We start from the raw sequence: 17,057 nt of genomic DNA, 5'->3' as shown, positions 1-17,057 counted from the left end.
GTAGACGATTTCCTTTTCGACGGATGGTAGGTAATAGCCCAGTCAACGCGGGCCAAACCCGGAACTTTTTTAGTTTATGCTTCAAAATTTGATCTAAGGGTAAGTTGACGACGCTGAATCGAATGGTGCTAATTATAATAAAATCAGCAACCGGCATCTTGGGGAAAAAGGGTAAAAAAGAGTAAAATATAGCCTTATCTTAGAATCTAGGCATTTAATCGAAAAAAGTTTCAAACAAAAGTTGTAGAGAATTGAAAAATACTAAAAAATGTTCTATGAGTTATCTTCGTATTTTCAAAAATAAGCGAATAAAATTGGATTGAAGATGGGGAAAAAATTGTAAGAGTGGGAGAAAGCAAGCTTATCCCTCCGTCGCGTTTTACACGCGAGCGAGCTAGTATGCGTGCGAGCGTCCGTGTGCACTAATACACAAACGAAGGATCTTCGGCAATCTTCGGGACTCTCGGTCTTGAATGAAAGTGCGAGTGAGAGAACAAACCAATACTTCTCTCTTTTTATTTATCATGCGATAACGAGTATTATTGTCCTTGGCCATCGATTGTTGAGCGTTCTGATATTTCTCTTTTTATATTTTTTCTTTCGGTAGCGAGAATTTTACGTCTTGGCCATCGTGCGTCGAGCGTTTTGTATATCTATATATATCGGCGTATAAGCGCGGCATTTTTAAATCGAATCTTGATGCTTATGGCACGCCGTTTCTTTATTTATTGTCAAAAATAATGAACCTTGAGTAAAAAAAAAATAATTCATTTTAACAGAAACTATTATTATTTAGTTGAGAGTAAAAATAATGAATTAATTTTGTGTCTCGCCATAAAATTAATTAGAATAATTAATTGATATGAATTCTTTGCCTCACAAAAATTTATTTGTATATCAAATTGAATACGTATTCTCTTTAAGACGAAATTTAAAATTTAAATATTTTTCCTATTAAATTATGTATTTTATAAAATTTTAAATTACTGACTTTTTGTCTCGTAAAAATTTATTAGTTTATCAAATTAAATACATATTTGAAAAAGAAGAATTTTATAACCACACATGAAATTAATTCAAGATATATATGAAAGGATATTCTAAAAACGTGGAATTTATTTTTTGTCTATACATAATTTTAATTCATTTTTATTATGTTATAAGAAAACAGTAATGTATTCTGATTCATCTTCGAAGTCTTAAGAATTGTACGAAATAAATTGAGCAATTATCAATTGGTGCGTTAGCGTAAGTAGTAACGTCTTCGCTTCTCGCGCTGGGTATTTAACGTTCGATTCTTAGTGGGGGAATTACTTTTTTTTATAAGTTTTTCTATCCTTAACAAGGAGACGGTCAGTGAGTTCCACCTCAGATTTTTTTCAAATTTTGCACTAACGATATAAAATTTATTAAGAAATCAACATTATTACGCGAGTAATAAAGTTACTAATTATAAATTAAATAATATCCAATAAATAACAAAAATTAATTTTTAACGTGCCGAAACGAGACATTTTTTAGGATGATATTTACAGGATGAATTTGTAATTTAAGTAATAAATCTTCCTTTATTTGTGCAAAATGTAAAAAATGTATTGCTTTTAATTTTTTTGTAATAATTTTAATTAATAATATAAATTGTTTTTACGTTTCCTAATTTCTAATTTATATAGAAAAAAATTAAAATTATTACAAAAAAATTAAAAGCAATACATTTTTTTACATTTTGCACAAATAAAGGAAGATTTATTACTTAAATTACAAATTCATCCTGTAAATATCATCCTAAAAAATGTCTCGTTTCGGCACGTTAAAAATTAATTTTTGTTATTTATTGGATATTATTTAATTTATAATTAGTAACTTTATTACTCGCGTAATAATGTTGATTTCTTAATAAATTTTATATCGTTAGTGCAAAATTTGAAAAAAATCTGAGGTGGAACTCACTGACCGTCTCCTTGTTAAGGATAGAAAAACTTATAAAAAAAAGTAATTCCCCCACTAAGAATCGAACGTTAAATACCCAGCGCGAGAAGCGAAGACGTTACTACTTACGCTAACGCACCAATTGATAATTGCTCAATTTATTTCGTACAATTCTTAAGACTTCGAAGATGAATCAGAATACATTACTGTTTTCTTATAACATAATAAAAATGAATTAAAATTATGTATAGACAAAAAATAAATTCCACGTTTTTAGAATATCCTTTCATATATATCTTGAATTAATTTCATGTGTGGTTATAAAATTCTTCTTTTTCAAATATGTATTTAATTTGATAAACTAATAAATTTTTACGAGACAAAAAGTCAGTAATTTAAAATTTTATAAAATACATAATTTAATAGGAAAAATATTTAAATTTTAAATTTCGTCTTAAAGAGAATACGTATTCAATTTGATATACAAATAAATTTTTGTGAGGCAAAGAATTCATATCAATTAATTATTCTAATTAATTTTATGGCGAGACACAAAATTAATTCATTATTTTTACTCTCAACTAAATAATAATAGTTTCTGTTAAAATGAATTATTTTTTTTTTACTCAAGGTTCATTATTTTTGACAATAAATAAAGAAACGGCGTGCCATAAGCATCAAGATTCGATTTAAAAATGCCGCGCTTATACGCCGATATATATAGATATACAAAACGCTCGACGCACGATGGCCAAGACGTAAAATTCTCGCTACCGAAAGAAAAAATATAAAAAGAGAAATATCAGAACGCTCAACAATCGATGGCCAAGGACAATAATACTCGTTATCGCATGATAAATAAAAAGAGAGAAGTATTGGTTTGTTCTCTCACTCGCACTTTCATTCAAGACCGAGAGTCCCGAAGATTGCCGAAGATCCTTCGTTTGTGTATTAGTGCACACGGACGCTCGCACGCATACTAGCTCGCTCGCGTGTAAAACGCGACGGAGGGATAAGCTTGCTTTCTCCCACTCTTACAATTTTTTCCCCATCTTCAATCCAATTTTATTCGCTTATTTTTGAAAATACGAAGATAACTCATAGAACATTTTTTAGTATTTTTCAATTCTCTACAACTTTTGTTTGAAACTTTTTTCGATTAAATGCCTAGATTCTAAGATAAGGCTATATTTTACTCTTTTTTACCCTTTTTCCCCAAGATGCCGGTTGCTGATTTTATTATAATTAGCACCATTCGATTCAGCGTCGTCAACTTACCCTTAGATCAAATTTTGAAGCATAAACTAAAAAAGTTCCGGGTTTGGCCCGCGTTGACTGGCCTATAATTAGTAAGCACCGTCAAGGTGGAGAGGTAAGTCAGAAGGAGTGGTGGGGGCAGCGCGAAGCTAGGAAGTCGCGTGCGCGCGCCACACTTGGAATCAGTGAGCAACGAGCTCTCGTCGCATAAGTGTCGTTGTGTCGCGATTCTTTTTTCATAACGCTCGACCACGTGCGCCAATTCTTACCCTCTTTACCCCACCTATTATATTAATACCTAATCCTCTTGTGTACGAGTTAACATTTCGATTCTCCGTACTGTCAGCTTTATTTTTCCTTCCGAAATATATATTTTTTGTCTTCGTTTATTCGAACAACGAAACTTCGTCGCAGAACGCGTTTGCTTTTATCACTCGGAAGGAAGAAAGAGAAGGAAGGAAGGAAGGAAGGATCGCGTGACCGAAAAACGGATCGAAACCTATTACGATTTAAATCGAATCAAATCATATCAAGGTACGTATGTCACATTTATTTTATTTTCTTTCCTTTTTCTTTTTCTTATTCTTATTTTACTCGAATATTTCGAACCCTCGAAATATAGATCTCGAATAACTTCATTGGACGTTTATAAATGTTCGACGGGACTCGATGAAAATTTGATCATCGTTATTCAGAAATGACAAAGAAAGACGAACTGGTTAATAAAAAATTAACGATATCGATCGGGTTGCGTTCAAGAATAAGTAAATCATTAGATAACGACGATGCACGTTCGAAGTTTCTTTCTCGATTGAAATAGAAGTAAATTTTGTTTAAATTAAAAATCAGATTTTATATCCGTCGCAAAGTTTGGAAATTGTATGCATATATGTATGTATGTATATACTTATGTATACGTGGCAGCTTTTTCTTGCTCGTTGACCCAAGAGAAACGGTAGGAAAGTTTATTCCATTAGCTGCTCTTGAGCGTGCTGCTGTTGCAGTAGCAAAGAAGTCCGATGCGAAGAAACGTCGAGCTTTTAACAGTTAATATTGTTTCCACTCTCTTCTACTATACTCGTACTGTCTTTCGAAGAAAAGTGGCGTCGTTCTTCGCGGTAACACCGTCTATTTCATTCTTCTCATATTTGAACGCACACAAGGACAATGTCAACCGACATCCTCGTTCCCAGGTAGTAAGTTTATTTTTTTCCGGTACAGCCTAGAAAAGAATTTCAAAAAGCAGCTCATTTTCTTAAAAAAATAAACAAATTATTTGCGGTGAAAAATTGATATTTGTCGATTATTCCAATTATTAATTAATGTCATTTATCATTGAGACAAATAATTGACGTTAAATATAACACGAGTCGAGATAAAACATAATTGACTTTATATTAGCTTGAAAATATATTTTATTTTCTTAAAAATGTCAATAATTAATTGTAAGTTAAGTAAATATCGCGTAATTCTCTGATATTATTACAATCGATTGTTTAATATTTGTATAACGATGATATCCTGCAGATTACTCTTTTGAAGCGTTTGTACAGGAACTTTTTAGTTGAAGCCGAGCAATGAGAAATTGGGAAATAGTTTTGGTGGAAGTAGACTATTTGGTTAGCGCGTCGTTTCATCTTCCGGCTTGTTTAATTAAACAATAGTCGTTGTCGGAAATGGAGCGAGAAGATCGCTCGATCCACCCTTTTCCTCTTTTTTCCACCACCCTCTCTCTTCTCCTCCCCCTCCATCCTATATTCTTTTAACGCGTATACGAGAGTTAGATTACTGTTTTGTTAAAAATACAACAAAACGCGTACTTATCTTGATTCGTTTGACAATAGGGTTATGATCAATAACCTTCATGCTTTTGATTTAGGATACTTTATATCGTTACGCGGCGATTCGACCAAGTCGTAAAACGTGTTTCTTTTTACTCGTTTGACAATTTATCGTGGTGTAGATGAGAAACGAGTACGGATTTGATATAACGTCGCTTGTATTGAGAGTTTTAAAGAGAGGAACAAATAAAGGGAGGGATGAAGGGAGTAGGAGGAGGAGGGGGAGGAGGAAACTGCGTGGGTGGTATTTTCAGGGCCGATAACGGGTCGTACAAACGAAAATTCAGAGTGAGCGCTTTTGAAAATAGATACGACATCAAAAATAGTTCCTCTTGGCCCAAGTCTCGAATGATCCTACTTCTCTTTTTCTTTTTCTCTCCTTCTTCTTCTTCTTCTTCTTATTTATTTACAAGAAGATAGGTTCTTTTCTTCTTTTTTGACAGTTACAAGCGCGATGATAAATCGTTGAATTTATTCGTTCTGTCGAATTTTGTATAAATAAAAATATTAATCACTTTCAACGAAAAATGGTCGTGCCAATTTTGTAAAAGTTAATCGAGTATGTCATATTTCTTTCATTTATTTTTACTTTTTTTTTGTTTGGTCTATTTTTCGTTTTATATATATATATATATGTTGTATTTTATTTTTTACGAACCACGAAAAAACTACTCGTCGACTTTGTTACCATTCGTCACCTGGCATCGGGGGAGAAGGGAGAAAAGTTTTGAACGAGTAGACTAGATTAATTATTAAAATCGATTAAAACGATTTACGGTGGTGTTGCTCGTTTTCCATGGTAGACCTGAACTCTCCCGCACTTGCTCGTTTTGTAAAAATATATCGTGAAATTGGTGAACACTATTTTCTTTCTTTTTTTTCTTCTTTTTTTCTTTTTTTTTTTTTATTCTTTCTCTCTCTCTCTTTCTCTCTTGCTTTCTGTCTTCCTTCATTTATGAGAAATACGATGGGATTCGTAGAGCTCGTTCGCGGTCAACTTTATATTCGTTTTTTTTTTTCGACAATTTCGCGATATTAAAATTAACTTTTAAACATTTTCCAAAATTCCAGGATTTTAAGATGAAATTTGTTGAGCTTCGACGTTTCGTATCTTGTTTAATATTCACGTTATCTTAATTTCTAGCCACGTTATCATTAAGCAAACACTATGATTGTTCAAATATTATTATCGACGATGTAGACATTAATATCTCTTATTTTTTGGTAGCTAATCACGCATACACGCACGCATACGATGACATATTATTTATTAATCATAGCTGATATTTAATTTCAATCAATTCAATCAATTAGACAAAATAACTAAGTAGTTTTAGGAAAAAGCGCATGAAAAGAATTTTACTCTACGCTTAAATTAATTGTTTCAGGATATAACTAGATAAAATATGAATTAACGAGAGCCGAGTAATTAAAGCATGAAATTGAAATTTGATCCGTCCTTTAAAAGTCTGCTTTATTTTCTACAACAATGTCGCGTAGTTATTCGTTCTTATTGTTTTCCTGTACTTTGAAAATCAATGATCCATTAAATCATAGTGTTCTATAAGATCTAATTTACAGAATAAATTTCAATTACATACTTTGTATTACTTTTCGTTCGTGAATTTTTATATTACCTAGATAAAGTGAATAATTCTCATTTCTTTCATTAACAAGTTAGTATATTTGTGTCACGAATAAATGAATTTAACCTTTTTAATATTTAACATATATATATATATATACGTTTTTTATATTTAGAGTAACTTGTACGCATTGCATCGTATTTGTTCGCCCTAATATCGGCAAGCTGTAGGTGGAAGAGATAAGACCTAATCAAGGAATGCCGTTTTATCCATGGCAAATGAAGACACACTGCGACTCGTTCGAAAAAAGAGAGAGAGAGAGAGAGAAGAAGAGAGGTGCAAAAAGAGATAGAAAGAGAGAAAGAAAGAGAGGAGAAGGCTTGACGGAAAATACGTGCCTGACATAACGGAAAGAATCCTCGCGGTTTATCGTTGCAATTTTATCTTGGCCTTTGTCAAAGGTTATCTCCCTTTATCTCCCTCTCTCTCTCTCTCTCTCTCTCCCTCCCTCTCTTCGTCCGTCTGTCTGTCTGTCTCAACGATTAAACGAATTTGATTGTACTCTCCAATGAATTTTATCCGTACATTTTCACTCATCTTTCTCCAATTTCTCCGTTCTCTTTCTCCCTTTTCAAGATTTAATTAGAAGGAGTAGATGATTTTGAAAAAAAAAAAAAAAAAGGAAAAAGAGAAATAGAAAAACGTCGAGAAAATTGAACGAAGTTATTCATTAAATGTTCTACTCTCCATGTTTTTATCTATTCGTAACGATTACGCGATACTTTTTGCGTTTATCTTTTTCTTTGGAAATTTCATTTCAAGCTGTTCTTGCCTAGTAGCGAACAATTATCGTTACGCAGTAAACGTATTTTTTTATCTGTATTTCCTTTTCTCGAAATAGCCGTCGTTGATATTAGTCTCCCAAAATTGATATTCAAATTCGTCCTTATCAAATTAACAAGTATTTCAAATTGTAATCTCTGATGTAAAATAGAAATCGTTAGTCGTTTGATAGTAGATTAGTCAACTTCGAATGTATAATAAGATTCGATAAAATATCCATGCTCATTCGTCGTCCGAGGATTTTTTTTAATTACGAAAAAGAAAATCAATCGAAAGGATAGTTTTTGTTTCGTTTTCTTTTTTTTGAACCAATTACTTGGCCTCAAAGTGGATTTATTAAAAAATCATAAAGCGATCGTTTTCATCGTCGTCGAATTTAATTGCCGGCAAACGTAAAGAAACAGAAAAGAATTATTGAATAAGTAGGTAGGGAAGGAGAAGAAGAGGATGAGAAACAAGAAGGAATTCAAAGGTTTGCCCTGTAAGAGTCATCGGAGTAAATTGAAATGACACGCTTGTGTTTACGGTCAATTAAAGAAGATCTCCATTTGTAAAGCTAACCAAAGGTCGAGTACCAATTTGCACTTCTCCTATATGTATATTCCGCCACCATTGGTTTGCCCCGAGTATCACTCGACAAATCTATCCGTTTTATTTTTTTTCTCTTCTATTCTTTTCTTTACTTTTCGCATATATTTTCATTTATGTTTACGTTTTACGTATATCTAAACATTTGCATTCTTTTTAATTTTTCTTTTTTTTTTTTTGCAAATCACTAGAAACAATCTCCATTCGCAAGACGCTCCATTTAATTAAATTGCATTTATTTCGTCGAGTCGTTGTTATTAAAAATTTTATTTTAAACGTAAAACGAGTAAATCCGTGCGACTAATGCGTCGCATAAATTTTTGATTAATCGCTCGATAAGAATTCGTCAAGCGGAATATTTTTTTCGAGGGATCGGAGGAAGGGACGAGGCGTTTTAGTTCGAATAAAAAATAACGCAAAGTTAATAAATATTGGAATTATATTTTTAACCGACTATAGTAACGTATTTAAGCGGTTAGAAATGCATTAGTTATCTCCAATTCGAAACGCTTTTTACGAGGGAGAATTATTGAGCGGAAATGGTAATCGGAGGACGAAGGTTCCCTCGTCCCTCCTTCCCCATCCCTTCCCTTGTGTTTTTAGTTTCGTTAATCGTGTCCTATTTTGTCGTTACCTTGGTCGTTAGAAAATCATGGCTTTTCTCCGGACACACGGAACGGCTGACGTGCGAATAATTAGACGACTTTCGATAATCGATTAAAACGACGTTCAATCGAAATCATTGAAAAAGGGGTCAAGAGCATCCCGTTTTAAACGACGTATTATAACCTGTTAATCGTGAGAAATGTCTGATCCCATCAACTTCCAAATATATCAAATTTATTTAACAGGATGATTCGAATTAATTGACACTCTGTTTGTTCAAAATTAGAAATTGGCAAATATTACGAAGAAAAATAAAATGTTTATTCATTTCTATTATTATTATTATTATTATTGGAATTTTATTTAAAAATTTATTTAAATATTCGCGAGTTTGAATAGCTTTCATCGATTGGAATCATTAAAAAACCGATCGACCAAATTATTTATTCATGATGGGTACCGTGTCTTTTGTTCATTACACATAATGCTAATGCACTTTTATATGCTAATAATTTTCCCGAGAAAATCTATAAATCATATTCGTCATATTATTCTACCGTATATCTGTTTTTTTATTCGCTTTAGATATAATCTCGTCACACAACAAGTTTCTATAATGAAAATTGATCGATGACGCGATAAAAAAAAGAAAAAATATATAAAAAATGTAAAAAATTCAAAAAGTTAAAAAACGTATCGATCAAAGTGCAATTTATCGAGAGCATTAAATTAAGTGTCGCGTCATTGCAATTTACCTCTTTACATTTTTTTTTATTTCGTTTCTAAATTTTTATCGCAACAATACAATTTTCATTAGAATAATAATAATAATAATAATAATAATAATATATAAATAAATAAGATATTTTTCATAGAAATGTCTGAGAAAGAGAGATAGGTGTTCTTATAAAGAGAAACTTGTCTTGGAAAAAGACAATTTTGAAAGAAAACTGGATTGTGTTGTCGCCGGCTGGCAAAGACTTGAAAAAGGAAGAAAGGTAGGAAGGAAAGAAGGAAGGAAGGAAGGGAGGAAAGGCAGGCGGGAAATTTGAATCTTATGGTCGATGGAAATTGGTAAGGAAAGAAAGAGAGAGAGGGAGAGAGTGTTATAGGGAAGGGTGCGCCATAAGACGCCATGGCAGACAGCACGCAACGCCATACCGTATGTAACACACCGTGTTATTATCCCCGCCTCTGCGCGATTCTTCCTTATATATATATATATTTTTTTTTTTTCTTTTTCTTTCCCCTTTCCCTCGAGAAAAAAGGAAAGGAAAAGGAAAAAAGGCGTTTGGTGCAATAAACTTGGATGTTTTCTCGCAAGGAAAATTGCACGCACACGTCGACACGCTAAAAGTAATCTCAAGGACGGGACAAAGAAGAAAGAGAGAGGGAACGAATGAACGAATGAACGAATGAACGAACGAATGAACGAACGAACGAACGAACGAACATTTCGCAATCGAGTTTAAACATGGACTAAAGAGAGAAGTACTGCCAATTAACAATGATTAGTAGTTACGATTAGAACTTATCCGTGATTAACTTTCGCCACTTCTTTTTTCATTTCATTTCGTTTCAACTTCTTTTGTTATTATAATTATTATTATTTTTCCTTTTTGTTTTTTTCTACATTTAATTAGCGTATCGATTTGTCCTTGGTTTAATAATAATTATTACGAAATATATCTTCCGTATGTTTTTTAACACTTACGTAATTTAATATTAATTATATTAATTTTTTTTAATCAATGGCGAGAGATGATAATTCACGAAACGAAGTTAAGTTCGTTGCTCTTATTGATCATTTTTTTGGTTTTTTTTTAATAGAGAGATAAAATATTAGAATAAATAAATAAATAAGAGGAAAAATATAAAGAAAAGCGGGTTAAAAATGAAATTGAAGATAGATATTTCTTTGATAAGAAAAAAGAAAATGTGCTTGGATTCGTTTGAAATTCGTTAGATTCGTCATTTAAGAAACAATCGAAAACAATTTGCGTTCTTATAGGTAAATCATATTTACGGTAAATTATATATTATAACGTCTACCGTAAATCTCTGCGGTTTGCGTCGGTTAAGAGTGCTCTTTAAAGCGTCGTCGTCGGATATTTTCCGCGAATATCCTTAATTATCACATTTCGAAGCGAGTAAGCACGATTACAAAACCTTTAGATTCTTCGTCGTTCGTCGTTGAGGTTACGACAGAGGAACAAGTTTTTCCTTTGATACTTTATTCCTATTATGGGGAAACGAAAATGGTACCTTCTGTTTCTGTAAAATAATACGATCGTGTTTCGTCGATTGAAAAAATGCTAAAAAAGAAACATCAAATTTATTTAGAAAATATCATCTACGCAATGTATTCGTGTGTATTTTTTCGCTTCGTTTACTATAAAAAAAAAAAAAGACATATTTGGTATTTCTTCTTGTATCCTATAAAAAAAAAAAACTAAAATTATATATTTATTTTTTATTTTTTATGTCGTTTCCTCATTTCCGTTTCATCTAACTTCAAATCGCAACGATTCTAAAGAAGTTTCCGCTTAAAACAAAATTTCTTTAATTTAAAATAAACGTTTAGGTATTTTTAGCTGTTATGTATGCGCGTATATTGTTATTATCATTATAAATAATTAAATATTTACGCGTTTCGTCGTACTATTTTGTTTACGTGCGTGTAATTGAAAACATTAGTATTGGTTTTAAACTGACAATTGTGGAAAATGACAACCACGAGTCAGGATGTTTGAGCATGACTCACATTCGCGTAACAACAACGCTCTTAATTTATCTTATTTTCGTATGATTTTACGTTTTCTGCATCGAGCACGACACACGTTCGTATTCTCGAACATTCAAATAACATTATCGCCTTCTTTTTCTCCTTTTTCTTCGGATAGAATGATGGGAAAAGTAATAGGAAGAATGCGAATTTTTTTTTTTCTCTTTTTTTTTCTATTGACACGAAATTAAACGATGTTCTGGTATTGATTGTCAATGCGCGTATACGAATTATACATACACCATTATATTATGGCTAATTATATTATGGCGTGTAGAATAAAGTTGTAATTTCGTTGTGTATGCAAATGGTTTCTTTTTTTTTTTTCTCGAATTTCGAGCGTTGTTGTTTTCGTTGTACGCGACGTTAACGAGACCGTCGATTTATTTTTCACGTTTTCCCGTATATATAAATATACATACGAATACGCATGCGTATATATAAGTGTGCGTGTGTATGTGTTTATATAACGGTTACGTATTTATATTAGTAGAAATTCGATTTAACGTTAGATCTGGGTTGCGTCAGGGTTTTATTAGTATTTGCAATATAATAATTGCTCGTAATTTCGCCCCCCCCCCAGACGAATTCTAATTGTAATTTCTTTTTCTCTCAACTTTTTTCCGCTACTACCCCTCTCCCTCCCATTATCGTATTTGCACAGTTAGAGAATATTGCTCGGAGTTATTTAACTCTTTGTACAATTGCACTCAGTCGTTTCCAGAGTGACACCGTATTTAATTAGTAGAGCAAGGCAGTATGAAACATCGTTATTTATTCGAAAATTATATCAAAAGTATAGGAGTTATATTTTCATGAAAATCATTTCAGATAGTCAATTTGAGTTTGTTGTTGAATATTATATAAGAGAAAAGGAAAAGAGAGAAAGAGATACGGATATTATTGACTATCTAAAAAAAGGAGAGAACAACTGTTAATCAATTAGATACAATATTACGTCAAATAGGAAGAGATAGAAAGAGAGAGAGAGAGAGGGAGATGAGCGAAAAGACAAAGGTTAATTGGTAGAGATAATTAAGTGATTTTACACGTTCGTTATAAGCTAAGGTCGATTAAATAAAACTCCACGAGTGTATAGTGAATAAAATCGTTTGACTCTCTCGCTCGTTAATGCTGGCTGATTTAGTTGATTTATCGTTAAGTTCGTGGTAAGTGTGGAGCCTTTAAAAGAAAAATACTACTCCTACGCTTACGTAAAAGCAAAAGGAATCTCTCTTAGATCGAGGAATCGCAAGGAAAAAAGCTCTTTCTTTCTTCTAAACTGAACTCTACTCGATTCGACTCGAGGAGGAGATCCCTCCCTTCTTCTTCTTCTTCTTCTTCTTCTTCTTCTTCCATCCTTCTGCTCGCGGCGGCGTCTTCGGTTTGTTTTTCCTTCTACCCTTCTTCTATTTCTCTTTCTCTTTCTCTTTCTTTCCTTAAGAGGAACTATACCGACGTTGACATCGGGTAAACTTTCTTGGCTCGTGGACCATTTCTAAAAGAGATATCTCGAAAAAGCACGGAACGCGAGAAATTCGATAAAGGGAGAAAGAAAAAGATGGATGGATGGATAGACATAGAAATGGAAAGAGATGGAGCGATAGGATAGTTTCCGAACAAATACATACGCGACTGTTCGAATCAAAGCGCGAAATCGACAGTTCCAAGTGTTATTAGCATCGAGCGAATTTGAATGTCGTCGATATTCAGCAAGAAGATTGCTTGCTAATGTTTTCGAGTTAATGAAAGTCAAATTATCGCGATAACGACGACGGGCTCGTTCTTCTCGAGGTATACGATTGATCGATCTAAACTTTTCATCGAGTCTTTAGAACTTTTGCATCGATGCTCCTACTCTGTTACTTTCTTCGATTTTATTTAATAAGTATTCAAATATTCTTATTTTTTTATGTATATATATTTTTACCTGTATATCGTATTTAATGATCGAAATTAGTACTTGCTTGCGCAACTTATTTCGCGATATTTTTTTTCTTCGCATTGTAAATAGGTGTCTAGTTGACGAGTGACTTTTCTAAGAAACCTGTAAACCTGATAGATCCTAAAACGATATGGATTTCGAATTCAAAGACCGGTTTATTATCGTCGAAAATTCCTAAACTATTAACATTTAGCATTAGTAAAAGCCAACGATGACGTAGACGTAGGAACGTAGACGCCGAGAAGGAGTATTCAATTTTGACGTAAAGTAAAACAAGTAGAGAAAGGAGAAAAGATTAGCTACCTTTCTTCCGACAGGTTGTAATTAGCAGCTCGTAGTGGTCGACGGGGTGTTAACCGTCGGTCTCGCGCGTTTCAACTTTCATGGAATTTATTGCAAATGCCCAAACATTTCCTAACTGTCAACCTTCAAAATATTCTCGTTAAATTTAAACCTACCAAATTTGTCTCTATTCGTTCATAATAATACGAATTCAAAATCTAAATTCTAAACGTAAAACCATTAATAGCGTACTTACTTACTTAAGTGTTAACTGAGAATAGCATGATATCATCAATAAATAAAATCGATAACAATTATAAGAAACAAGACGTGCTTTCTCGTTCAGCGATAAAAACGATTATTATCGTTTATCTCAACTTATGATCGATTAATATAGTAGCGACAAAATTACACAGTATTCGTATTTGTTATAGAGAGAACGATGTACCTAATGTTATACTTAATTAAATATTTCCACGAGGAAATATTTACCATCGAATAGTTGCCATAATATACATCTGACCAAACAATGATGACTTTGAACGATATTAATTAACGTACACCGTATAATTATTTAACATCGTTTTGAAATACTTGTTTCTATAATATTATACAAACATTTATTTTTATCGATAATTTCTCTCTTACACTTTGATTTAATTCGAACCCTTTAATTAGTTTATTAAGAATTTTAATATGCGTATATATATTTGTGCGTGGGTGTACGTAATACATCCAAAAGCATTTACGTTTATACAACTTACGTTTATACTTAAAAAGTATCGATAGTTTTCAACCTTATTTATTTAAACATATAATATTTTGTACACGAAACACTAGATTATTAATACTATTTTTCCGGTGTCAGCGTATATTTACAATTATACCTACTACTTTTCGACGATTTCAACGGGATACTTGTAAAATTGGACAATAATTAAATCTGTCGATAATTCTTGTTTGCGTAATGCAACCGAAAGATATCGGCTGCTGAATTTCCATTTTAATTACGTGAATCCACATATACGTGCGTGTAATTAACAGAAATTTTAGCAGAAATCGGAGATGTTCTTCCGGTTGCGAAGCCAACGGCGGATGGGTTAGCGGAAAGGAGGGGGATAGTTGGGGGGATGAAAAAGTGGAAGAGGAGGAGGAGGAGGAGAAGTAACACGTGCCGAGATTTTATAAAAGGTTGAACCAACGATTTAATTACACATTGCAATTACTCTCTCGAATAATCAAACGCATGTGCGTTCGATGCTCCGAATCTAATCCAATCAGATGGGTTTTTCTTTTTTTTCGTTTTCTTTTGTTTCACTCCGGCGACACATTTTCTACTTTTTCCTTTTTTCACGATTTCGTCGGAGAATTCTAATTAGTAACAGAATTATATACGTTGCGTTCTATACCGGTATTATGAATGTATGTTCATACATATATATATACACGTTCATAATATTTAGTAGGTATATAGGCTAAAGTGCATCGTCCGAGATTCTATTTACTCTTTTTAACTCGAACTTGAAAGCACTTTCTTCCATTCACGAAGCGTTAACCTTTCAAGATATATCTTGAAACAGTTTTAGTAACCGACCAGTAAACCGTTCATTAAACTTGCATTTTCTCTCTTTAATTTAATCTAACTCGTTTCAAGATATAAGCTGATTTTTAATGAAGACAAATCAATCTAAAAGAAAAAAAACATTTATATGCATTTTTCTTTTGTCAAAACTTTTGCTACTAAATTAACAAGATTAATTAATTTTTTAATAGCGTTAGAATATTTTTATGAATAGATTTTAACTGTACATAGAATTTACATCCTTTTAACTGTTATCTGGCGCGTTTACACAGGGAATCTCAACTCTCATATAAATTACACTTCGATTATATCAAGCTGTCGATTTATCGTTAATAAGCTTACAACTAGTATACCGTATGGACGCATATAAATACGTAGTTTCGTTCGACGAATAAATCAACTGAAAAAGCTTTTCTCTTTCACTCGTTTTCTATGATTTTCCAAACTACTAATTACGTACAATATATTCATGGGGATAAATATAATATATTATAGTTAATATATAAGTTAAATCATTTAATTACATTTTGTTTATGTACGATATTCGTCAAATAGGAGAATACTTTCGTTAATTCGCGTGCACCGTTATGAATTAGAAGAATTTTTTGTTTGTTTTTCTTAAAAAGCACGTTGTGGTTTTGCTCACGAGTTTTTGCCATTGTTTGACATTTTTCAGATTTCTACGTACCGTTGGGGTTGGCAAGCAACGGTGATAAGAAGAACCACCATTGGTCGAGTAATACGTTCGCGCATAGGTGATGATGTCAAGGATGTGATATTCTTCTACTAACAAACGAGTGTAGAAAATTAACCGATTGTCAAAGCGAGGTGTATTAACGTTTTATTAACGCCATGTAAACGCATCGCTGTTACATTTCTTCCCTACGCAGGAAGAAACGTTTCGAGGAAGATGATGATGACAATGATGGAGAGTGAACAGCGGCCATCTTTACGCGACAAACGGAAAACTACTAACGGTAAGTTTTTATGACTACGACGACAATGATTTCTCTCATTATTTTCTTGCATGCTTTTACACTTTTGAAGAACACGAATCTTATCTCGAATCGCGCAGAAGAAATGGATAAGAAACAAGGTACATATATATATGATAAATGTGTATTTGCTTTATTCCAAGGTCGATTCGTCATTAATTTTCTCCGCGGATTTGTTTTTTTTTCTTTACATCAATTTTACAAATTTCCATCGAGAAATTCTCTCGTACGATTATCGATAAGTTGGAAGAAGAATTAGGAGAATGAAAAGAAGAAACGCGGAAGGAAAACGTTATGTTCTTTTTCTTTTTCTTTTTTTTTTTTGTCCTTTTTTTGTTTTAAACCCGAGAAAAACTCTTGAATATTCATAGGAGCAGCTCGTGTAAACGTTGCCGAGCTTACACAGAGCCGATGCATTTGGAAACATAAAAAATTCCTATTCCCATCAGCGTTGCTCAAAATTCCGTGAAAGTGCTCTTGTTTTTTTTTTTCTATTTGTTTTTTACGACATTTATGGATCGTCTACAATAACGATTCCTTGATCCACCATCCTGGATTGATGTATGCGCGTGTGTGCGTGCGTTCGCGCGAGTGCACGTTCTTTGTAATTTTTTGAATGAATTTTTTCATAATTTATTAATGGGGTTTCCACCCATGCTGTATAGTTCGATATATTATATCTCGAATAAAGTATCGATAACAAGGAATAGTCAAGAGAATTGAGAATTGCGGTTTTGAAAATCGCGAGCTGTGGGTATATACGTTCATAGTTTGTGCGTGTGCGCGTGTGTGCACGTTTCGAAAATGGCGCAGGTTCG

General features: G+C 32.8%; 1 protein-coding gene across 2 annotated transcripts in view; it reads left to right on the top strand.

The window, feature by feature from the left end:
* The window catches only part of LOC122519470, an 87,384-nt gene that overhangs the window by 52,938 nt on the left and 17,389 nt on the right, over positions 1-17,057 (top strand). The window contains exons 1-2 of one of the 2 annotated variants that reach the window (XR_006304294.1): positions 3,404-3,720; positions 15,921-16,221. The gene's annotated coding sequence lies outside the window, so the exon portion shown is untranslated. Of the gene's footprint in view, positions 1-3,403; positions 3,721-15,920; positions 16,222-17,057 lie in introns of those variants that run through there. The other variant, XM_043638926.1, reaches the window with a different exon arrangement.

The sequence above is a fragment of the Polistes fuscatus genome, unplaced genomic scaffold, assembly GCF_010416935.1.
Source record: "Polistes fuscatus isolate 324 unplaced genomic scaffold, CU_Pfus_HIC Scaffold3, whole genome shotgun sequence".
Classification (NCBI taxonomy): domain Eukaryota; kingdom Metazoa; phylum Arthropoda; class Insecta; order Hymenoptera; family Vespidae; genus Polistes; species Polistes fuscatus.
Note: the sequence above shows the minus strand (reverse complement) of the source record. Positions and strands in the feature narration are given on the sequence as shown.